Source organism: Macadamia integrifolia, chromosome 7, assembly GCF_013358625.1.
Source record: "Macadamia integrifolia cultivar HAES 741 chromosome 7, SCU_Mint_v3, whole genome shotgun sequence".
In the NCBI taxonomy this organism is placed as follows: domain Eukaryota; kingdom Viridiplantae; phylum Streptophyta; class Magnoliopsida; order Proteales; family Proteaceae; genus Macadamia; species Macadamia integrifolia.
Window position 1 is genome coordinate 16,293,061 of NC_056563.1, and position 26,227 is coordinate 16,319,287.

The 26,227-nt window shown below is 41.5% G+C and overlaps 1 long non-coding RNA gene across 1 annotated transcript; it reads left to right on the plus strand.

The window, feature by feature from the left end:
- Nucleotides 1–20,646: 20,646 nt before the first annotated feature.
- Nucleotides 20,647–22,188, plus strand: LOC122083726. The gene is made up of 2 exons (XR_006141710.1): nucleotides 20,647–21,142; nucleotides 21,683–22,188. It is a non-coding gene; the product is annotated as an uncharacterized LOC122083726 (long non-coding RNA).
- The last annotated feature ends 4,039 nt before the right edge of the window (nucleotides 22,189–26,227 follow it).

The following is a 26,227-nucleotide window of genomic DNA, read 5'->3' on the forward strand; positions in this document are numbered from 1 at the left end:
TCTATCCTTCTGAATGGTAGCCCGACTGGTTACTTCCCCTCGGGCGGTGGTATTCGCCAGGGATGCCCCTTTTCCCCACTCCTTTTCTCCCTCTCCCCTGAAGTTCTTTCCCGCTCTGTCCAATCTACCACTAACATCCATCTCATCTCCCCTATTCCCAAGTGCAAAACTCTCCTCTCCCATTTGGCTTTTGCAGATGACATCATGATTTTCTCCAAGGCTGATTCCCTTTCCATCTCCACCATCATGTCTACCCTCCACAATTTTGAATCCCTTTCGGGGCTCAAAATCAACCTCCTTAAGTCCAACATCTTCCTCTCGGGTATCTCCTCTGAGGCCGAGGAAGCCCTTTGCGACATATCGAGTCCCCCTGGGCTCCCTCCTTGTCATATACCTGGGCCTCCCCCTTATTTCTTTTAGGCTCTTTGCCCATCACTGCACCCCTTTGCTTGGCCATCTTAGGAAAAAGCTTCAGCTTTGGAAAGGCAAGCTCCTCTCTTTTGCCAGTTACCTTGATCAGATCTGTTTTCCAGTGTATGTATCTCTACTGGTCTGGGACCTTCATCCTTCTTGGCTTCGGTGATTAAATCTTTTGAGGGTCTTCTTTGCTCCTTCCTTTGGAAAGGCTCGGAGTCTTCTTGGTTCCTCAGGCCTCTCAGCTAGAAGGTATGTCTCCCCAAAGCTGAAGGAGGTTTAGGGATTAGAAGAATTAAGGATGCCAATTCGGTTGGAGTCCTTAAACTTATCTGAAAAATTGTGTCCAAACACAAGCATTTGGGTTGATTGGATTCTCTCTGGTCTCTTCAAGCACAATTCCCTTTGGACAACCCCCTCCATCTCTGATGCTTTGTGGATCTGGAGGAAGATTCTCGAGCTTAGACCCATTGCTCTCACCGCCATTTCACACTTCATTGGAAATGGAAATTCCACCTCCCATTGGAAAGACCCCTGGCATCCTTTGGGTATTCTTTCTCATCTTCTTACTCCCAGGGTCATTTACTCCTCCAATCTCCATTCTGATGCTCTGGTCTCCTCTATCCTCTCTCCCAATAGCTGGTCCCCCCTCCTCTTAAGGATATCTAGTCTTCTCTCCCCCCTCTTCCCCTTGGCCATAAAGGGAGGGAAGACAAATGCATTTGTCTTCCCACCTCCAATGGCACCTTCTCTTCTGCCTCGCCTGGGCTCACATTTGAACCTCTTCCCCGGCAGTTCCTTGGCGTAAATTGGTCTGGTTTAAGGGCCACATTCCCCATCACAGCTTCACCCTTTGGCAATGCCTATCCAACTGTCTTCCCACCCAGTCCTTCCTCATCCACCGTCTCATTCCTGTTAACCCTTCCTGCTGCTGTCTTTGCCCCTCGGGTGCTGAAGATATTCCCCATCTTTTCTTCTCTTACCCCTTCTCCTCCCTTGTTTGGAAATCTGTTCTCTTCAAATGCTGACCAAATCATAGATCCATCCTCCCCTTTGATAGTGAATGCATTTGGATTGACATGACATTCTCTAGCCCTTCCATTCGCGACATTGTGGGAAAATTGGCTTTCTGTGCTACTATCAACCATCTTTGGATGGAGTGTAACATCTGTAGTTGACCCCCAAATCTAGATCTCCGGATATGATTTGGAAAGCTATCTATTTTAATGTTACCTCTAAAGCCCAGGGCATCCATGCCCTTCACCACTACCCTATCCCTACTTCCCCAAAAAATTCCCACATCATAACCTCTTGGAACCTGCAGGTTGACCTCATTCATCTTGCTTGAGCTAGCTGGTGGTAGCGGGTCTCCCCCCCCCCCTTTTTTTATAGTTCTTGTTGTAGCTTTGAGCTGTTTATTATTAATGTATTGTGGTTCCCCTCGGGTTGGCTTCTCCTTGTTGGCTTAAGCCTGCCCCCCCTTTTTTCCCCCCTTGTATATTCTTCTCCTCTTGGTAATGAATTATTTATTCATTAAAAAAAAAAAAAAAAACATATCACCAAGTTAATTAGAAAAACTAACAAAAGGAGTAAAAATCAGCTACCACATTTCAGTATCTTGAACAAAATGACAATCAACTTCTATATGCTTGGTCCGCTTGTGGAATACATGATTATTAGCAATATAAATAGAAGCTTCATTGTCATAGAACATATCAATCGGTCTATCAACTAGAAATTCAATCTCCTAGACAATGGATTTCAGCCACATCAACTTAGCTGCAGTATGACCATCATGGTTCTATAATCATCTTATGCCCTAGACCTAGCAATATAGTTTCTTACTACTCAAAGTGACTAGATTACCACCAATAAAGGTACAATATCCAATCGAAGACCTTCTATCGCCTTCACCTCTAGCATAGTTAGCATCAAAATAACCAACAACATCAATGTGATTATAAGGTTTATTAATAAGACTTTCTTCTTCAAGCATCCTTAAGATATCCCAAGATAATATACATTGCCTCCCAGAGAACCTACTTAGGACTTACAATTCCTGTCTTGAAGACATTTGCCTGTAAGCTTTATCGGGTACTTGTCAATGAAGCATGGCTTGCCTCCTTCCCTTCCTCCCATGCTACCTTTGACCTTCCAGGTATCTTTGACCAGAACCCCATCTCCCTCCTTGTTCAGCCTTACGTCTTCTTTCGCCCCAAGCCCTTTAAGTTCTTCGGCATATGGGTCCATCATCTTGACTTCCTCCCTATAGTCTACTCTACCTGAGGCATCCCGGTCCACGCTTTCTCCTCCCCCCTTATTGCCTTGGCCCGCAAGCTTAAAAATGTCAAAGGTGCCCTTCAAGCATAAATCTCTTCTTCATTTGGAAACATCACTTTCATGTGTCTCCACTTACAAATTCAAATTGGCCTCTATTCAATCCCGTCTTCAAATGGATATCCACAACTCCCTCCTTGTTGAGGAAGAAAGAGATTCTTCTCTTGAGCTCTTCTCTCTCCTAGCCCAAGAGGAGAGTTTCCTCAAGCAAAAATCCCGGATCAAATGGTTAAAGCTTAACAACTCTAACTCTGCTTACTTTCATCAATCCCTAAAGGCAAGAACCAACTCCAACTCCATCCTTATGCTCAATGCTCGCGATGGATCCTCCCTTCTTTGCCCCAATGCCATTAAAGTTGAAGTTGTGTCTTACTTCTCTAAGATCCTCCATCCCTTAGCTCTTATCCACCCCGCTCCCTCCCCCTAAAATTTATTAAATAAATTTTTCCCTCCCCATCTTTCTGCTTCCCTTTAAGCCATCCCCTTTGTTGATAAGATCAAATCCGTTGTTCTCTCACACAAAGCAAACAAAGCTCCTGTTGGGGCATTGTTGAATCTGATTATGTCAAGGCCATTAGAAGCTTCTTCTACCCCTCCCAAATTCAGGGGGTTAACCACACTTTCGTATGCCTCATCCCTATGAAAGAGGGTGCTTCCTCTTTGTCTGACTTTATACTTATCTCCTTTTGCAACCTTCTATACAAATTCATTGCTCAAATTCTTGTCAACCGCCTCCAATTAGTGACTAATTCCCTTGTCAGCCTTAACCAATTTGCGTTATAGCAGGTAGAAGCATTGCTAACAACATCATCCTCCGTCATGAAATTGTCAGAGGTTTTGACAAAATTGACATTCACAAGGCTTTTGACTCGAATAAATGGGACTTCATCACTCAAACCCTCCTCCAAGTGTCTTTTACCCCAGTATTTGTCAACTGGATCTACTCCGACATCTCCTCCCCTTCACTTCTCTGTCCTTTTCAATAGTATCCATACAGGCTTCTTCTCTTCTATTGTTGACTACCAAGGCTTCCCACTTTCCCCTCTCCTCTTCTTTCTAGCCCTTAAAGTTCTCTCCATATCTATCCAATCCTCTATTGACCTGCACCTCATTTTCTTCATTCCTAAATGTAAGTCTCTCAAGCTTACTGACCTTGCTATTACTGATGATCCCATGATCTTCTCCAAGGCCCATTCTCTTTCCATTCAATCCATCATGTCCTCCCTTCATCTCTTTGAATATCTCTTTGGTCTTCGCGTTAGTCTTCTTAAATCCCGCCCGTTTCTCGTTGGTGTCTCTGGGGCCTCTAAAGCCCTCCTTCTCCAACTCACTAGCTTCTCCCTTGGTTCCCTCCCATTTAAATACTTGGGCCTTTCTCTCATCCCTACTAGATTATATACCCATCATTGCTCCCTTATGCTCGATCATATTAGGAAAAAGGCTTCAGTTTTGGAAGGGCAAACTACTTCCTTATGCAGGGTGTCTTATCCTTATCGGATTTATTCTTCAATCCTGTCACCTATATAGGACTGGAATTTTTCATCTTCCCAAATCCATCATTAAGGTTGTCGAATCCTTAATGTGCTCCTTCCTTTGGAAAGGCACTGACACCCCAGCTTCTTCCACCCAATCCGTTGGGCCTCCATCTATCTTCCCAAGCATTAAAGAGGCTTAGGCTTGTGCATGATTAAGGATGCTAACATTGTTGGGATCCTCAAGCTCATCTGGAAACTCGCTTCCAAAACAAAACAGCATCTGGGTCTTTTGGGTCTACTCCTCCTTCCTGAGGAAAGACACCTTCTGGACAGCCACCCCCTCCTCCAACTCATCCTAGGTTTGGCGTCAACTTCTCAATACCATACCCTTAGCCCCCCCCCCCAAGCCATTTCTTCCTCTATTGGAGATGGTTCTTCTACCCTCCTTTAGCTTGACACCTAGCAGCTTGTTGCAGTCCTCCATTCCATTGTAAGCCCCAGATCCGTCTACTTCTTTAGCTTAGCCAGAGAACTCCCTCTAATGGTGTTTGGTACCCTTCCCAAGCCCCTTCTTCCATATCCTTCCTTTGGTCTTCCCTTTCCTCCCTCCCCCCTCCTTCCCTCCCCTCTACTAACAAGGTCTTGTGGTCCCATTTCCCTCTAGTTGCTTTTCTTCCTTCGTTACCTGGGACTGATCTGCTCACGGGGTTCCCCCTGCCCTTTGGCATAAGATCATCTGGTTTGATGGTCACATCCCCCGTCATTCTTTTACCATTTGGAGAGCTCTCTCTAAATTCCTCCCAACCCAAACCTTCCTCATCCATCGTCATATTCATGTCCACCCTGCCTGCTACCTTTGTTGGAATGGAATTGAAGACTCTAACCACCTCTTCTTTGACCACCCCTTTTCCTCCTAAATCTGGAAAAGAGTCCTTTCTACTTGTTGGCCTGCTAGAAGATGTCCCCCCCCCTCATCCAAGAGAATGGGATTTGGTTGGATATGACCTTTGCTTGTAATACTATTTGTGATACTGTTGGGAGGCTAACCTTTAGCGCCACTATTAGCCACATCTGGATGGAGCCCAACCTTCGTAAATAGACTTCAACTCCATGTCCTTTGATTTGGAAGGCCATCTACTTTGATGTTAGCTCCAAGTTGAACGCCTCTTTGGATCGTGTGCGTCCGATTCATGATTCCCCAAGGAACATGCTCATTGTTGTGTACTGGGGCTTCCCCTCCCCCTCCTCTCCCCCCTTTTAGTGGTTTTCTTTTCTTTCTTATATGGACCCCTCTCGTTGAGGCTTGTATATTCCCCCCCTTTTTTCCTCCCTGTTAATGCATTAATTATTCACCAAAAATAAAGAAAAAAAACCAAGCTTGAGAAGAATCTTTTCTATGATATGACCCAAATGAACAGGCTTCATAAAATCCTGTCCAGTTCAGTATCAATAGAAGTAGAATAAGTGATCTCCCTTCTATATGAAATATATATAGGATAATCTTTTTTTTTTTTTTTTTTGGGTGAATTAATAAATACATTAAAAGAAGGGGAGAAGGAGAATATATCCCCTAAGTGAGATTACAAACCCCATAAGGGTAACCAAAGTCCAAAAAAGACAGCATTCAAGGCCCAGTGGGCTTGAGGAGTAGAAGACATGTCACAAATGACATGTCCATTACAACATGAAGCCCACATGGGCTTAAAATAAAAAGATCCAAGAAGCCCAACAACTTAAAATTCTAAAGCCCACATGGGCTAAACAAGAACCCAGAAGCCCAAAGGAGGGGCAAATAAAGAAATTTCAGGTACCAAACCTTACCAACGTATCTCATCACTTCAACTTCCAGTCGTCAAGACATGAATCAAAGTTCCGATAGAAAAAAAGCAGGCACGGCGGTGGGGAGCGGGCCGTGCGAAGGGCCACAGCCAAGAGAGAAGTTGGCCTCATAAAAGAGACCATAGTTGTCACGGCGTCAAATCGATCCAAGGCGGTGGAGGGGTGGCTAATCGATTTGGCAATGAATCGCCCATTATGGCGTTGCCATGGCGTCACATCGCCAATGTGTCATTTTTTATTTTCCCTATTCTCTAAAGTTATTTAGCAAGCTACAAGCCTACAATATATACCATATATCATATAAAACCAACATTAAGCAACATCAAATTATCAAAAATCAACATAGCCCTATCCAAATCACCCTGCATTTTACAAAAAATCGACCACCTAGTGAATCAGGCGTGACCTGGCATCCATGGTGGTGTTATGGCGACCGCCATTTGTGAGTCACATAAATCGTAGCACTGCCAGGAACTTCTTTTTCTGCCAGGACGCCAAATCGCAGCCATGGCGACTCCATGACAACTATAGAAGAGACATCCGCGAAGACAGGGTGCTGACCTTACGGAGGGCATCAGCGAGGCGGCTGTCGGCTGAGCATGGTTGGCAACCTTGCAAGTTACAATCCTTGGAAAGAGCTTGCCAAGAAATCACTGTGACAAATGACTCGATCAGGGAGGAAACGTGAGAAAACGTTTAATCTGCCAAGGATCCAGAAGAGAGCATGGCCAGGTTAGCGGCACACTCTAACAGTGCAGCAACTCAAGGATGAGTGGCTACAAGCCTAGAGAGCATCAGCGGAGGGGGGAGGAGCCAACTAATCGTTCTGGGAGCAGGTCGAAGCAGTGGATGAATGGCGACATAGCCATACCCGATCAAAGCAGCAACTCGAGGATGAGCAACGATAGGCCCAAAGAACGCCAGTGAAAGGAGCCAACGAGTCAATCAGGAAGGGTCAGGAGGATCCCAGCAAGACCATCACCAGATCTGAGTCAAGACAGGAGTGGAAGGATGAGATGGCAAGGGGTGGATCACAACCTCTTGGACGTGTGAGACCAGAGAAGAAGAAGAAGAAAAGTTTCAAAGGAAGAGGGTGAAGAAGAAAAGGAGACCAGAGGATAAGAGGGAAAGGGAGAGGGAGAGGGAGAGGGAGAGGACGAGAGAAGAAGAAGAAAGGAGGGGGAGGGGTTGGGGGGAGCAGCCCGGCGTGAGGCCAGGCTGCTCCAAGTGGCTGCACTTTAGGGTTCTCCTGGAGTTCTCGCAGGCGTTAGGGTTCTCCTCATCACTAGTTGACAAAACCAATCTCAGCTAATAAAGAATAAAAATGAGCTTCTTACGAATTCCTAAAGGATTTGTTACAATCCGATTCAGTAGGGATTCTTAATAAAGTAAAAAAAATGGGGGTTCATGGGAGATATAGAAATATGTGCTCTCACAAACCTATTAATTGTAGAGGTGAAATTTCCGCTTCTGAATCTCGGTTAATTGAATATCCTACCCCAAGTATTATCTGAGGCATTCCATATATGAATCTCATCAAACGGGGCTTATTACTATTGATTCGATGATTCCTAGGGATGAGTGGATGGATCAACCAACGAATTTCTAGATTGATCATCAGGCCAGGCGAGGCCGAGGCAGGAGATCTAACCATGTCAACTGGTGGTCAAGCCCTTCCCTCATTTCTGTCTCACTCGACATACCAAGCGGAAATTCGAGATGAGTATCAAATGTGGGCAACTCGACCGAAGTGGGTAGGGAATCACGCCTGGTATCGAATCAAAAAACGGATAGGGAGTTCTAAATTTGATCAAATTTAAGTTTGAGACAAAGTGAGGGTGAGGGTGAGGTTGGTCGTAGATCAGGAAAACTAGTATGGGTTGTGTCTCAGTCCCAGTGTGGTTGATCATCTTCTCGAACCAGCTACTGGTCATCGTGTAAAGGATATGTCAAATCGAGTGACAATAAGATAAATAAGATTAACAACCAACCTTTCTATATCTGTGTTTGTTCAAAAATCCTATCATTGGACCAAGGTTTTAAAACTCGATCTTGCCATCCATCTAACTATCCCAAAAAAAGAGATCTAGCAAGATCTCGCCGAAATCTTGTATTTTTCGAGCGGTCGACTCACTGGCAGATCTCGGTGGGCATATGGCCTTTGTAGGCCCTGAAACTGTATATTTACCCTATTTTAGCCATCATAAACACAATGGAAACATCAGGTTTGCAAAAAAAAAAAAAAAAACTCAAAATGGTACTTTGAAAATGTACCCTAAAGTGCAACTAATAACACCATTTTCATTTCAAAATATATAAACAATATTTACACAATAATAGAGTAATTTTCCATCGAAAACAGAAATATTTTTCATAATTTTTTTATTTTTCTGTAATTATTTAATATATATTATATATGTCAGAAAATTTATTTATTTATTTATTGGCTGAAAAAAAAAAGGCCACCATGAGACTGTTGATCAGCCTTTGGTGACCAACATATAAAAAAATGAGTACCAAACATCTTACATTAATCATATTTTTTCAATTTTTTTTCTAAGCAAAGCATTTATTATAACAGAAAAATAAAAAAATTAATTTAAAAACAGAAAATTAATTTTTCTTCCATGAATGTATAGATCACCCTTAGTATCATGACATGTAAAAAAACTAGTGGTAAGAAACAAGATTTGATGATGTTACTTTGAAAAAAATGGGTTTGGGAAGAAGTTTTTACCTTAGAGTGTTCTTGAGGGGAAAAGCCACCACCAATCTTGGATATCTTGGCTTCAATGCAACTTAGAGTGAAGATCCCAGCCAAAGAATAGATGTCCCACAGTTTTTTTGTTGATTTTCTCTCAAAAATGGGTGCTAGAGGAAAAAAGAGGCGAAGCCAGCAAGAAATCTCGCCAGGTCGAGTCAAAACATGGCTTTGATAGTATAGTTTGGCCCAAAAATGGACCGAGATGAACCGAAATGGTTCGAGACGAATTATTGATCTCAAAATCTCGCTCGAGATATTACAGTTTTTCTACCTCGCCTGTGTGAACAACTCGCCTTTTCAGAAAAACGAGATCTCGCCGAGTTCTTGAACCATGCATTGGACCCAAGTTTCAAATGAGGATTCATGGGGGTATCAATATGCTTAGATCCTAATATACGATTCTTAACAAGAAGGTCTAGCACATACTTTCTATGAGATAGACTATCCTGATTCAAAATAGCTTCAATACCTAGAAAGTGTACTCTCCCTACTTCAATACCCAGAAAGTACTAAAAAAAAAAAGAGCAACCCAGTGCACGAGGCTCCCGCTACTGCAAGGCCTGGGAGGGGCAAGTGTACGTAGCCTTACCCCTTGTTTCGTAGAAGAGGTTGTTTCCAAGTTTTGAACCTGTGACCAAGGATTAAAGTATCGGTATAGGTCGTTGTATCGGTCGGCCAAAATTAAGATACATATCAGAGGGTATCGTATTGTATCGGAGATACGATAAAGATATGCACATAAATGGATAGGAAACATTTTTTATATACTTTTTCATAAAAAAATTTGTTAAAAAAAACTATTGATAACATGTATTATGCATAAACACTAAATTGAAGGTATGGCACTAAGAATTCAAGATTTGTAGTTGTCCCATAAATGTAAAATCCTTGTTCCCAACCTTGATTTCCACTTTAGTTAGAGAGAAATATGGCTGGCAGTAACTTTGGAACAAAAACCCCTCAAAAAATCGTGTTTTTTCTAAAAAATTACCCAACGTGGCCATTATATGACCGTAGCACACTGTATCATACCGTATCTGTATGTATCGGTCGATACACACCGATACATACCGAAACGTACATTTCACTAGATTTTATTTTTTCCATAAAGTATCAGTATGTATTGGGGTGTATCATATCGTATTGGTGGTGTATTGGTGCGTATCGGTATGTATTGTAGGATAAATATCAATACAAAAGGGTTTTAAAAATTCCATGTATTGTATTGGTGTGTATCAGTTTTAAAAATTCCATATATCATATCGGTAAGGGCCGATACAGATACGTATAGGCCGATACGGTACGACACATACCGATACTTAAAACCATGCCTATGACCAACATGTTGCAATAGTGCAACTTAACCATTGTGCCATAGGCTCACCCACTCCTAAAAACTCCTAAATCTTCTGTCTGAAATTGTTGCTTCAAATAATCTTTGATCTGTTCAATAATTGCTAAATCATTACCAGAGATAATGACGTCATTAATATAAACAATTAACATAATCACCTCACAAACTTGGCAATGAACGCATAAACCCATAACCAATAACCACCTTGCTAAACTTGCCAAACCACGCTCTTAAGAGTTGGGACTACTTAAGGCCACAGTTCATCATCTCGGTTTCAACAGATGAAACCTTGAGTCAATACTTACTCTTACCAATTTTCTACTGGTTTCGACTATATTTTGCACATTTTGATAGTTTTGACCAGTTTCAATTGAAAAATATCAAGTTTTGACCAATTTCGACTAGCCCAGATTCGACCAATTTTGACCAGTCCATGACATGTCGAGTTTTACCCAGAAAATACCAAGTTTTAACCATTTTGATCTGTATCTCAGTTTCAGGCTTGCTCAAAACTGGCTTAAGATCAAGATGTCGATCCTTGCTTAAGACTATGAATAATTTTGTTTTAAATAATTTCTATAGACTCTTGCGTAACATACCCAGGAGGTTGCTCTATTTAAATTCATATAAATCACCATATAAAAAAACATCTTTAACACCAAGCTGATATAAAGGTCAATCAAGGTTGATGTCCAGAGAATTAAGAAAACGCACAGAGTTAAGTCCAGCAGCAGGAGGAAACGTCTCAAAATAATCAACACCATATATCTGAGTGTAGCCTTTGGCAACTAATTGAGCTTCAAAGAACTCAACAATCCAGCATTTCCTCCCATACATCATAATCAGTCGAACGATTGTCCTAAAGAATTTTTCTTTAAGCTTTAAAGGAATAAGTCGGTCACACAACACTCCGAACACACCTCTCCACTTCATCCATTCCACCTTAATCCTCTGTAAAATTTCATTATCTATATCACCTTCTTTATTAATGGTTGAACTCAGATACCTAAAATTATCACTTTGCAGTACCTCTCTCTCCTCAATCTTCACCATTTCCTTATCCGTAGAGTGACTAAAGTTACACATCATATACTCCGTCTTCTACTTATCTTAACACCTCTTGATTCCAAAGTTGATCTTCATAATTCTAACTTAGCATTAATCCCAAATTTTGTTCATCCACCAAAAGAATATCATCAACAAAGAGCATATATCACAAGGACCCTCATCTTGAATGTTCCGGGTTAAATAATCTATGATAAGCGCAAACAAATAAGAGCTTAAAGTTGATAATTTATGTAGCCCAATTGTAATTGGGAAAGGCAACTATACAATAAATCTAAAAAACAATAGTTATATTTGTGAGGTTTTCACCATGGAAAACGTGAGCTAAAATATGCAAACGTTCATTGTCATTTGTACCTTTCCAATTCTTAAGATCAAAGCCACTGTTAAGACCGAGAGCTAATCCCGATATCGGGATTAGCGTCAGCCGCTGGACCTGATAGGGGCAGTTTTGTCCTATTGGGTCCCTATTTGTGTTTTAGGGTTTATTCTCTTGTAATGGGGGGCATTCTAGACTTTGTACTCCTCATTTTGACCTTTATATACTAATGATCCCTACGATCAGCTTGATTCTGGACTGATCGCAAGCTGCTCTCTCATTAAGGCTCTCTGCGGTTTCTCCTCTCTCTCTCTTTTCTTCCTCTTTCTCCTTTCTTTCTCTCTTTTTCTGGTTTTACTGATTTGGTTGCAGGAATCTGGGATTGTAACATCGTATCAGAGCTTCTGTAATCAAATCAAGGATTGACATCATCATTCTCTGCTGATCTCAACCCTGCGCTACTCCTCTTTGGTGAGCAGCCACCTATTGCTGCTCCTACCTTAATTATTTGACCAGATTATAATGACATAAACACAATCAGGCCTTCCTACCACTGCTACATGGATTCAGCCCTTGTTCTCTGGAATCGCTGAAGCCGATATACAAATTCTTCAGATTTTTAATGGCTGCCGCCCCTATGTGTGACTTGTTTTTGACTGATGCCCTATGTGTGAAGCTCTACTACTTCACGGTTTAATGTGCTGCCGTTTTACTACCTCTCTACATACTCTGCTAGGCTTTTGAAGCCTCCTTTGCTGCTCCTATCAAGGTCGACATTACCCTATCAGCAGCACCTATCGGCTAGAATTTTTTTTTTGGTTCTTTGGGGTTCGATTGCTCTTTGGCTACTGTTTTTCAGATCTGGTTAGTGAGTTCTCTTTTTTATGGCTGACTTTGCAATACATACTTGTCCTTCATTCTTGCTCTCATGGCTGAGACCAAGACTACTGCTGCTCCTACTGCTACCTCCTCTACATCGGACAATGTGAATGTCTAGATTACTTCTATCAAGCTTAAGGGAAGCTCGAATTACCTTCTTTGGGCTCAGTCAGTCAAAGTTTATCTGATGGCGAAGGATAAGCTTGATTACACTACCTCTGATCCTCCCAAAGAATCTGATACTGGTTACGCTCAATGGCAGAAAGAGAATGCATTAATCTTAATTTGGCTATGGAATAGTATGGAACCAGATGTGGCTGCCAATGTCATGTTTCACTCTACTGCCAAGGGAGTATGGAATGACTTGAAGGAGACCTACTCTCAGGAGAAGAACATGACCCGTATTTATGATATCTATGAAAAACTATTTCAGTTTCGCCAGTCGGACAAGCCACTTTCCGAATATTACAGTACTTTCAGAGGTATGGTTGAAGAACTCAATGTCTTCCAACCCTTGACCACTGACATTGGAAGGCTCAGCATAACGAGTTCTTCGACTCTAAATTCCTGGCTGGTTTGAACAATGACTTGAAGGCAGTGAAGGGTCACTTACTTGCAGAGGATACTATGCCTACTCTGAATGATACCTACTCACGACTACAGCGAATTACTTTCAAAGGTATGGTTGAAGAACTCAATGTCTTCCAACCTTTGACCACTGACATTGACAAGTTGAAGGCTCAGCGTAACGAGTTCTTCGTCTCTAAATTCCTGGCTGGTTTGAACAATGACTTGAAGGTAGTGAAGGGTCACTTACTTGCAGGGGATATTGTGCCCACCCTGAATGATACCAACTCACGACTGCAGCGAATTACTTCCTTCACTAAACTTGATCAATCTACCAAAGATAGTTCTGCCTTCCATGCCAACCGTGGCCGTGGTTGCGGTCATGGGGGATGTCGTGGGTCGGCTGGTCGAGGATCTGGTGGACAGCCCTCTGATCGTTCAGCTCACCAGTGCACTTTTTGTGGAAAGCCCAACCATACTGTTGAGACTTGCTGGGTAAAGCATGGCAAACCAGAGTAGGCAACACAATTAGGTAATCATGCAGTGTCTGATGATGGTACTGACACAATGGCTACAGTTGATCCTAAACCAACACCTTCCTCAGGAGATTCAACTACCGGTCTGCGAGATGACATCAATCAGTTGCTCCGGTGCTTGCACACTCTTAAGGCATCCTCTAATACATCTAATGGTGCGTCTACATCCGCTGCTGCTCTTGCTCACACAGGTACTTCAGCCCTTCTTACTACTACATCTACTACTTGGATCATTGACTCAGGTGCCTCTACCCATATAACCGGTAAGTCATCACTTTTTAAGAATTTTTCTACTAATGCTAGTTCCAATTCTGTTATCCTTGCTAATGGCACTTCCACACCAGTCCTTAGACATGGTACTATTTCACCTACCCCATCCATTGATTTATCTTTTGTCCTACATGTCCCTCAATTTCCACTAAGTCTTTTCTCTGTAAGTCAATTAACCCGTTCTTTAAATTGCTCAGTAACCTTCTTTCTTTCCTACTGTGTATTTCAGGATCTTCACACAAGACGATTGGTGGAGGGCGTGAAAAGGATGGATTATACTACCTCAACAGCGGTTGTCCTCCTTCTTCTGCTCCTGCTACGGCTGTTGGGGACGTGACTCCTTTCCAATGGCATTGTCGTTTAGGTCATTGTCGCTTTCTAGGTTATAGCTTTTATTTCCTAGTTTCAAGTCTGTCCCTAGGTTAGAGTATGAGGCATGTGAGTTGATTAAACACCATCATGTGTCTTTCCCATCTCGCTCTGTGTCTCGTAGTCCATCCTTATTTTCTTTAGTCCATTCTGATGTATGGGGTCCTTGCAGAGTCAGTAACAGATTTGGTTTCAGATATTTTGTGACTTTTGTGGATGATCATTCTCGCCTTACATGGCTGTACATGATGTTAAAGGAACGATCTGAATTTTTACATGTGTTTCATAAATTTTATAATGAAATAAAGACTCAGTTTGGCATTCCTATTAAAATTTTTCGTTCTGACAATGCTTTAGAATATGCTCAAACTGATATATCTGAGTTTTGTGATACCCATGAGATGATACACCAAACTAGTTGTGCCTATACCCCACAGCAAAATGGAGTAGCAGAACGCAAGAACCGGCATCTCCTTGAGGTTTCCCGTGCCATTATGCTTCACATGCATGTTCCTAAACATTTTTGGTGTGATGGTGTTTTAACCGCTTATTATTGATTAATCGCATGCCATCCTCTGTCCTAGCGGATAAGTCTCCATTTCCTGTTCTGTTCCCTAATTTACCCAGTTTTACTGTTCCACCCCATGTCTTTGGGTGTGTATGTTTTGCCCATAATCAGTATATGCAGGTTGACAAGTTATCCCCAAGGTCTACCAAGTGTATCTTTCTGAGTTAATCTCGTACCCATAAAGGATATAAGTGTTATGACCCCATTACTCATCGAAATTTTGTCAGTGCTAATGTGACCTTTTTTGAAGGTACATCATTTTATTCTCTTCAAGTGTTCCAGTCTAGTCCGGAGTGGTCTTCTCCATCTTCTCCACTCATACCCTCTCTTATACCCCTACCTGATGCCCCTAGTACCAATGACTCACCTCCCCTACAGGTTTATCAGCACAGGAAGAAGACTGGACAGCCAGGTGGCGAGGTCATTAATCTTGAAGATTCACTCCTTCCACTACCGTCTTCCACTGGTGAAGCTCCTCTTCCTCCTCCTCCTCCGCCTCCGCCTGATGACTTACCGATTGCACATCGTAAAGGTACACGTTCCTGCACTCAGAAATCCATAGTTGTGTATCCTATTGATAACTTTATGTCATTATCTCATCTTCCCTCTCCCATCCATAGCCTTGCATTATCCCTTTCCACTAACCCCATTCCCCGTTCCTATAATGATGCCCTCCATAATCCTGGATGGAAGGCTACCATGGATGTAGAAATGGACGCTCTTGTGAGTCGTGGTACCAGAAGCCTGGTAGATTTACTTCCTGGTAAGGATCTAGTGAAGTGTCGTTGGGTGTACACTATTAAGTATCATTCTGATCGCTCTGTTGAGCGGTTAAAGGCCAGTCTGGTTGCTAAAGGGTATACTCAGACTTATGGTGTGGATTAGTTTGAAACATTCTCTCCGGTTGCCAGACTGAACTCTGTTCTCCTTCTTATATCTCTTGCCGTCAACCTTGATTGGCCGTTATTTCAGTTGGATATCAAGAATGCCTTTCTATATGGTGATCTCCAGGAGGAGGTGTATATGGAGTAACCTCCTAGTTATGTTGCTCAGGGGGAGAATACAAGTCATGTGTCGCTTGCACAAGGAAATTTATGGGCTTAAACAGTCCCGTCGAGCATGGTTTGACAAGTTCAGTGCCACCATTGTCACGTGTGGTTTTTCTTAGTGCTATTCTGATCATTCAGTATTTGTTCGTCGTAGAGGTGATGTAGATTAATTACCAAAATAGGCTTGTTTTATTAGGAATAAGCCTAGGGTTAGGTTCCATACATGTTGGGCCTTTGATCCCATGTGTTTTGAGTGTAATAGACCACTTTTATGGGTCTAAAAGGGGGCTCTAAGATTGAGTACGGGATTACTAGTTAGTTACCATTTTCATTAGTTTCCTTTTTAGTTGGGCTTGATTTGAGTTATATTTGTTTTCTTAGGAGTCAAGTTGCTAATTGAGTCGAGTCATTAGTAGTTAGTTTCCTTTTTCAACTAGTTTCTAATTTTAGTTTTTAGTAACTAGTGTATTAGGAGAATATTTGGTTTCCTTTTTTAGGAACCTTCTATTTTATAATTCCCTCCCCCATTAACATTATAAATAAAGAAGAGGAGGCTCCTAAAAGAGCCTAGAACGATTTTGATGAAAAAATAATGGTTGTTTCTATTGTCTTCTTCATGAAGAGTTGTCTTGTAATTGATCAAGGCTGAAGGAATTGGTGTTTGATCCAATTGACTCCTTGCGGCGTGAAGTCCAGGAGTTCTACTTCAAGTATTATTCTCTTATGTTTTTATATCTCTTTTAAGACTTATTAGGGCTGCAAAACCAGGTATGTAATCTATCACTCTGCTGCCCAAAAAATTCTGCAAAACAGAGCATCTGCCCCTGCTGGAATGACCGGATCTGAGTATCCGATTGGTCCATTTTTTGATCGAAGGTTCCTCCCCATACAAGTGAGGATCGACCCAAATATTGGCTGATTCTGCTCAGCCATTGATGAGATATTAGAAATCTCCAGATTTTCGTCTTTTAGTGAACTGAAGTTTCTATTTTTTGGATTCTGGTTCTGCTGGTTTGAATAGTGTTTTCTGGACTACTGTTCTTAATATTCTGTTAACTGAAATCTGAACGGACTCCCATTGGTTCCTGGTTTAGTCCTAAGAATCATTGTTGGATTGGACTCTACTGCTACTCTCTTGAGATCGATAACCTGCTGTACTGCTGAATATCTGTTCTGATTTCTGAAGACTGTTAGCACTTTAATAGTCTCTGGATTAGTTATAAACTGCTACTGGTTTGTTTAATCCCTGTGTTGCTGTTTTGTGGGTTCGGTATTGTTTCTAGGTTGTTGCTGAATTTAATTTCTGATACATGGTGGGGTTTGGTTGTTCTTTGTTTTAAAAGTTCCTACAAATTTGGGTCTAATTGGGTGTCCAATCTAGTCCTACACTAAAAGGTGACAAACTGGTGGTCTTGGTCGTATATGTTGACATTATTCTTACTGGCAATGATGAGGCAGGTATTTCTGAAGTAAAAGCTCATCTCCAGCACCATTTTCAGACCAAGGATCTTGGTCATCTCCATTATTTTCTCGGGATTGAGGTGATCCGCCGCAAGAAAGAGATTAGTTTGTCTCAAAGAAAGTATGTTGTGGATCTTCTATTTGATACTGGGATGCTTGCATCTAGACCTATTGATATTCCTATGGATCCTCACCAAAAGTTCGGTGTTAATGATGGTGAATCGTTTCAGGATGTGCATCAGTATAGGAGTTTGATTGGCAAGTTGATTTACCTGATTGTGACTCGTCCTGACATTTCTTATGCTGTTGGAGTTCTTAGTCAGTTCATGGAGTCTCCTCAGATAGCACATTGGGATGCTGCTGTCCGTGTTCTTCGTTATCTGAAAGGTGCTCCTGGAAAGGGGTTGATTTACCGTCCTAATCGGCATATGGATCTCGTTGGCTACTCTGATGCTGATTGAGTTGGCTCTGCTAGTGATCATTGGCTCTGCTAGTGATTTACTGTACCTTTGTTGGAGGGAATCTTATTACATGGCGTAGTAAGAAGTAGACTACTATTGCCCAGTTCAGTACAAAGGCAAAGTACAAGTTATGGCTCATACCACGTCTGAGTTGATGTGGCTGCGGTCGCTACTATTGGAGTTGGGATTTCCAATGACCAAGCCAATGAAGATGTATTGTGACAACCAAGCTGCAGTTTACATTGCTAGTAACTCAGTCTTCCATGAGAGGACCAAACATATAGAGGTGGATTGTCATTTTGTTCGTGATGCTGTTCTGAAGAAGCTGATTGAGACTCCATTTATTCCTTAAACGGATCAGTTAGCTGCCATGTTTACTTAAGTCCTTGTTTACTCCTAGCTTTCGCAGTAGTTGTACCAAGCTAAGCATGGGTGATGTGAATGCTCCAGCTTGAGGGGGAGTGTTGAGACCAAGAGCTAATCCCGATATCGGGATTAGCGTCAGACACTGGACCCAATAGGGGTAGTTTTGTCCTATTGGGTCCCTATTTGTGTTTTAGGGTTTATTCTCTTATAATGGGGGCATTCTAGACTTTGTACTCCTCATTTTGACCTTTATATACTAATGATTCCTACGATCAGCCTCATTCTGGACTGATCACATGCTGCTCTCTCATTAAGGCTCTCTGCGATTTCTCCTCTCTCTCTTTTCTTCCTCTTTCTCCTTTCTTTCTCTCTTTTTCTAGTTTTACTGATTTGGTTGCAGGAATCTGGGATTGTAACAGCTACAACCTATGCTACATTCCAAGGGAAAAGAAATCTTCTATCAAGAAGGGGGTGCAAAGCTGGTTCAAAACTGGCCTCATTCTATCCATCAAGCCAGCTGAGAACTGGATCAGTTTTACAATAGCTTTGGTTCCTTGTTTCTCCGTCGGGCAGCAGATCGATCTCCAGCTTTTGTCCTAGTCATCCAGTTGTCAATGAGCTTGAGACAACCTTATAGAAGCCCTACAATTTTACAAATAGATTAGTTGTACTTCTGTTCTTTTGAGTGACTTTAGGTGGCAAGAAGAAGGCCCATTGATCTCTACAGCAGTTGGGATTTAATTAGTTATTTTTTTCTATTTTTATTTGTCAGTTAGTAGTAATATTTGTTTCCCTACAGTTGTACACGTAGATTAGTTGTACTGGTCTGGCATCTTTATTCCCCCCTTTGCCACTTCCAAAGCCATTGATTTCCTTCTCTGCTCCTTCCTCTAGAAAGGTGCAGAATCTTCTGACTTCCTTCATCCTTTGCTTTGGTCCAAGGTTTGCAGCCCCAAATCGGAAGGGGGCCTTGGCTTGAGGAAAAACAAAGATGTCAACTCTATCGGCATCCTAAAGCTCATTTGGAAAATCATCTCCAAGCACAATAGCATTTGGGTTACTTGGGTTTACTCCTACCTTCTCAAGAGAGACTCTCTCTGGACAGTTGCCCCTTCCTCTGATGCATCCTAGATTTGGCGCAAAATCCTCAGCTATAGGCCCATCGCTCTTGGTGCAATTTCCTCTAGATGGCTCCACCCCCTTTGGATGGACCCCTTACATCCTTCCGACACCCTGCTTTCCCTGGTTACCCTTAGATCCATCTACTCCTCTAGGTTGGGTATCTGCCAATGTTGCTACCATTCTCTCTCCTAATGGATGGACCCCTTCTCCTTCCCCTTCCCCTTCTTGCTGATCTCTGGTCTTCTCTTCCCCTTATTCCCCCCAGCCACCATGGAAGAGATAAAATCCTCTAGCTTCCCTCTTCCCAGGGATTGTTTACCTCTACCTCTGCTTGGGATTTCATCCATTCCAAAGGCCCCCTTGTGCCTTAGAGTAACACAATCTAGTTTAAAGGCCACATCCCTCATCATAGCTTTACGGCCTGGCAAGCTCCCTCCTACTTCCTCCCCACGCAGTCTTTTCTCGTATACCGGTATATTCAAGTCCCTCTTTCCCTGTCTTTGCTGGGATGGCACTGAAGATGTAGACTATCTTTTTTTCTCTTACCCCTTCTCCTCATCGGTTTGGAAGAGGGTCCTCCGCTCCTGCTGGCCTTTTAGCAGAAGATTCCTTCCTTTTTCTAGAGAATGGATCTAAGTTGACATGACTTTTGGAGGATCATCTATTTGTGATTCGATTAGGAAGCTTGCTTTTGGTACCAAAATTACCTATATTTGGATGGAGCACAATCTTCGTAGATGGATTTCCTAACTCCAAGTTTTTTTGATAAGATTTGGAAAGCCATCTACCTTGATGTCAGCTCCAAGCTTAGAAGTCTTCTTCATCACCGTGTTAGAGACACGCAAAGGAACAAGATCATTGCTGGCTCCTGGGGTCTCCCCTCCTCCATCATTGCCCCATTGTTGTTACTACCTCCCCTGAGGACTTGTCACTTGTGGCTCCCACCCCCCCTCTCTTCCCTTTATATATTCTTCCTCTTCATAATGCAACTATTTATTCATCCAAAAAAATAAATTTCCTTTTGGTGATTCCTTGCTAAACAAAGCAGTTAGTTGTTTATTTTCTTGTCAAACAAGTAATCCAGTTTAGGCAGTTAGTTACCTATTTTAGTTCTTTCCAAATTGTAATTCAGTGGGAGATCCTGCATAGAGGCATGGATCTATTGTAATAGTTTAGATTTGAATTAATGAATTGTGAGTTTTACTCCGTCGCTGAGAGAATCCAAGAATCTGAGAGGGTGAGATGCCCAACAAATTGAGAGGGTGAGATGCCTAGGGGAAGGTGAAAGGCCTAACCCAAAAGTACCTTTCTTTTCCCCCTTCGCACCCTTCCAACAAATTCTGTTTCTTCTTTATTTCTCTATTTCTTTTAAAGGTTGTTATTCAGATTTAAATTTCAGTTACTAAAATTAGGACAAGCTGCAACTGCAACAAGGGAGAGCTTCTTGAATTGGGAACCGCTATCAGCCAGCCCTATGGTCAATCCTTTGCAGGATTTTGGGGCTTTGTTTAAGCCCCCAGAATAGACCTTCAACCAAGAGCTAAGGGCCATTCAAAACCGGCTACTGTTTCTGTTATCTGGGTGGTTTCAAGACTTGCAACAGTCCTAATTTCAGTTACTATTTTCTGGGTAACTTCTAGACCACATATCTCTCCAACCATTAGTCCATCAAGGCTAATAATTTGAGGACCAATCAAGCCCTACCTGAAGAAGGTTCGACCATCACAGATTGACCACCAGACACTTGCCACCTCAGTTCTTGGAGATCAACAGAATATTCCTTATTTAAGACCTGAGATCAAGAACCTGCAGATCTCTCAGATCTGTGACCTGTTGGAAGAGGCATTTTAGGGTTTTGTCAGGGACACCAAGGGAGCTACTCAATCCAAGTTTGAGCCCCATCAGAGGCTCCTTCAGACAGCCGCAGGTCTCCCTCTGTTCTGCCCTGTTTTGGGTTTTGTTCCAAATCTGGTTTCTAGATTTCTCTATTTTTGATGACTTATTTGATTGTAGCTCTGGGATTATTATTGGGGGTTATTGTTCAATCAATACCCAGATTAAATATGATAGAAAATGTAGGGATAAGCATGCGTAGTTGCACCAAATAGATAAAAAAATTAGGGAAAAAGTGACCGCTGGGAGAAAGCAAACCACCAAAAATTTGTTTCACCCATTATGTGAGATAATGGAGGGAAGGGAAATTTGGGGATTTGCTTACCACGGTTTTCTTCTTTTTTTGAATTGCATAATTCCCTCATTATTAAACCCCTGCAAGCCCTCTCTACCTTATCCACCAAAACCCAAGCCCAAGGACTCCTTAGCAAGTTGTGATCTCTCTCTATCTCTTTCCCCCCCCTCCCCCCCTCCCCCCCTCCCCCCCTCCCCCTCTCCCCCTCTTCTCGTGGTGATATGCACTATCTTTTTAAAAATTCTTCTCACTAGTCGTAGAACTTTTTTCTGTGGGCAGAGTCGGAGCTTCTTCTCCAGTTTACAATGCAACACAAACTGCGGTCTAGCCATTGTGCGTGATTGCAAAGATAATATTCACCTTTTTCTGTGGGGCAGAGTTGGAACTTCTTCTCCAGTCTATGTATTTTCCTTCTCGGCAACAGAGGAACTAGGCCTACTCTTCCAACATAGCAGACGACTACATATACACTTTTTTTCTGTGGGGCAGAGTTAAAGCTTCTTCTCTAGTCTATGGATTTACCTTCTCTGCATCAGTGGCACTAGCCTACTCTTCCAACGTAGCAGACGACTACATATATTCACTTCTTTTCTGTGGGGTCTGTTGGAGCTTCTTCTCTAGTCTATGGATTGTGGCACTAGGCCTACTCTTCTAATGTAGCAAACGACTAACAAACTTACCTATGGTGTGTGCATTTGTGGTAGAGAAACATATATCTTGAATATTTTCAATTTTCCACTTGTACAACACTAAACAAAAATAGAAGAAGTTTCATTTTCCTTCAATTTCTCCAGAAAACAACCCCAAACAAGTATTGGAAGAGACTCTCTTTCTTTTCTATCATTTCCCCTTGTTTTCTCCTTTTCTTTTATGTGAGAAATCAATCAAATGCAGCCTTAAGGTCCAATAACAAAAACCGACTCAATTGCAGCAACTAAACTAAGAAACAAATAGCTTAAAAGGAGAGAATCCACGAAGCTACACCTTATGCTCAGAGTGAGTGAACATTATGTGAATTCTCAGTACAAACAACTTGAGCAAGGCTTCGAAGGTCAAGCAAAGCACGAAAGAAGGAAACTTACCTGCTCTTTAGACAAAAAGTAGACGGAATGGGAACGAGGTCGTCAAAGATGTCAGTGAGATGAGGAATGTTGAATCGCCTCTCGAAATCCGCCTGAAACTTAGCTTTCCAATCAGGATCACTGTAATCAATCGCCGGATTCTTCTTCTCTGCATAAACACGGTTTCTCTTGAAAATTCTCTCAAAATTCCTTGATCTCCGAGCGACCGAACTAGAAAACCCGTTAGTCCCAGAAGGTCTCTTCACTGATGAAGCAACGAAGTTTACGCCGATCGGCAGTGAAATCGATTCCATCAAAACAGTCTTCGTCTCTCTCTCTCTCTCTCTCTCTCCCCTGTGAGAATTCGAAGAGCGGAGGGAGATACAAGAAGAGTTCGAGCAGAGAGGAGGATGTGAGAGACCAGAACGAAGAGCTTTGTCTGTACAGTATGATTCAAAGTACGAGTAGGCGGCTTTTCTTACAAGCCAACGACTGTGTCACACTGTCACTTCTCGAAGGTAAATTACTAATTTACCCTTGTCCTGATCTCTGGTTCACGATCAGAAGATTCTACAGCAAAACAAAGTGAGGAGGAAAGGCAGGCCAACCGCCACCCCACGCTTTATAATGAAGTTTGACTTCAACAATAGCCATCTTTTATGACCCTTTCTCTCGAGTCCCTTTCTTCGATGTCCACTTTCTCCCGCTTTCCCTTACCCGTTTCAACCAAAAAACGAAAGATTTCACCCACCTGTAAAGAAGTTTGATTTGTTAGATCCTCTAATGGAGCCACTGGATTGGAATACAGAATCCCTAATTCTGTTTAATAAACACGAGATCATAGATTCTAATTCTACAATCATAACATAGGTAGGTCGCGTGAATGGCCAAGTGTTAAGAAATTGATAAATAAATTGAAGAACATGTACAACAATATGACCTAATTTTGATCCATAGATTTTATCTATGAATAAAATTCCCTCACCCTAGGGGTGTCAATTGGACGGTTTGGTTTGATTTCGGTCAGGTTGAATCTGTTTAGGTTTAGGAATGAGGGAGACCAAAACCAATCTGTTAAGGAACTTCGGTTTTCGGTCGATTTTGGTTTTGGTCCGATTTGATTTTGATTTATTTCGATTTTTCAATATCGGCTTAATACCGGTTTAGATCAATTTATTATTAGACATGAACCATAATGAATCTTACATTCATAACTTATAGTGACAAGATTTGACGAAAAAATACTTTAAATTTATGATTAAATCATAATTTATTGTTGTAAGGGAAAGATAATTAATATTGAAACCAATGGATAACAAATTACTAAGAAGATAACTAATAAATATTGAAATCACAAAATGAACCCTATTATTCAATCATTCATTTAACTATCCAACTAGTTTTCTATAATGAACAAAGAAATCAATTGAGACATTATTATAATTTACAAATCAATCTCTCTATTCATAACCTAATATTCAATGATTTATAGCAATTCCCCTTACAATAAAAAGTTTTCTCACTAATATTGTAAAAACTGGATGGTCAATTCACTAATTTTATAATCTCATAATCATTTATTTTTTTATTGATTTCATTCGGTTTGGTTATTGGTCGGTTCGGTTTGGACCAGTGTTAGCCCAAAACCAATCCAATAAGGATCCGTTTGGTTCGATTTGGGTTTTATCGATTCGGACTAGGTGTTGACACCCCTATTCACTCCCATGTTGAAAACATGCTCTGCCACAGAAACTGCGGTATGATGAACATTCGATGGCCGAAATGACATTGGAGCACGTGCCGATATCGTCTTAATCATCCAATGCTCGCCACACCCGCGGCAAACAATCATCACTCCCAGGAATGAGGGGGATTGGGGTCATTGCTAAAAAACACAAAGAGAGAGGGTGAGATGAGAGTCATGTGATAGAGCTGCGAGATCGACCGAACTGATTTCTCACTTCCTCATCATAATAAATAATGCTATCACCTGTCCACATCAATAATACGGTTGAATTCAACTAACTAAAAACTTTTTGATAAACAATTCAACTAACTTAAACGTTTGATTAATCAAAAGCGTTTAGATTCGCACATTTCTTTCTCTCGGATGACTTTTCTTCTCTCGATCACAGTTCGCGTGCAGCTAGCCTCTTGTTGACTGCTTTGGTCAAAGGATTTAAAATCTGAGGTTGTGTTTGGTAGCCAAGAAAAAAAACAGAAAAAAAAAAAAGAAAAAATACAGTCTGGTATCAGAGCCACAGTGGTGGTGGATTCGGTTTATTTCTTTGCAGATTTCTTTCCTTTTGTGTAATCATTTTCTTTTAAGTTTTGTGACGGGGTATATGCCTTTGGACTCTTGGGAGGAGTGGCAGAAGAGTGTAAGACCACGTTTGTGCCCAAGTTAGGTTGGAAATACCATTTTAAAACTTAGATCTAGGTGGTTACCCCAAGACTAAGAATTCTCAAACTATGAATCGTTTTCCCCGCTTCATGTCAATGAGATCGGCAGGTGAGGCGAGCACAAGTTCTAACATGCTCGATTATGATGAACAAACAACAAGAATCAACCGAAGACTTCAAAGTTGGGATATGCCCAAAATTTCAAGAAATGAACTCTATGATCAAGACTGGTTCGGACTCGAAACAGTCAAGACCGTAGAACAAACTATTAATTTTACCCCCCAAACACAAGAAATTCAACTTTTTGATCCAATTACTTTACAAGATTTATACAAAGATCGCAAATATAATTATGTCCATATTAGATTAGTCCAAGTGGCCATCAAACCCCTTCATCGAGAATGACTCAACACTTCCATGTTGTTAGCTCTTCGGGACCAAAGATTCATTGAATTCAATGATTCCCTCCTGGGAGCCATTGAAACTAGTCTTTGTTATGGACCTGTCCATTTCAATGTTTATCCAAACATGTCCATAGCCCTTGAAGACCCAAATATTTTACATTCACTCAAATTAAACCTCAAAACTCACGGTTATAAATTGATGCATGGAACCATACCAATTTCCATCATCCATCGCATAAAGTACAAAGCCATGAAATCTGTCCAACCTCGAGCCAAAAGAACATCTTCAAAAGGCCAAACCCTTTACCTTGAAACTAATTGCATTCAGGGTCAAGTTGTTTACCCAAAACTTTGCCGTTGGGAAGATACTTCTTTCCCTGAGGAATGGCACCTGCAAACGACTGCAATTCCCCCTCAAATTTCAAACACCAGTATCAGTACTATTTCCCAAGACTTAGACGGTCTGGTCTCCATTCGGTTTAACAGACAAACACCCCCTCCTGTTTATCAAAGTTCAAGAAGGTCATGCTCTGAAGCATCGACTTCTTCCGACATAGGTAAATGGATTAACCAACATAGGAATCCAATTCCTATTTCAAACCTCGATGGTGTTATGCCCAGTCAAAATATTGTCCATGGAACATACGAGACTACCTCTACTGTTCCTGAAACAACCCCTTATGAAGCCCCTGATCAGAGGTCCCCTACACAATCTAAGGTTGAACCACCTTCTCGGGACCCCAAAAATCCTGGAGTCCACATGATTCAAATTAAAATAGATTATCAGATCGACAAACCTTTACTTCGAAATGATTTTGAATCTCCCAAAAATAATACAAAACGTGAATGGTTTTTATCAAATTATAATTTAGAACAACAAACTCAAATTAGAACAAATTGGTATAATTTTATGACCAACCTTAAAACCAATGTTTTCTTCTTTACATATTTTGATA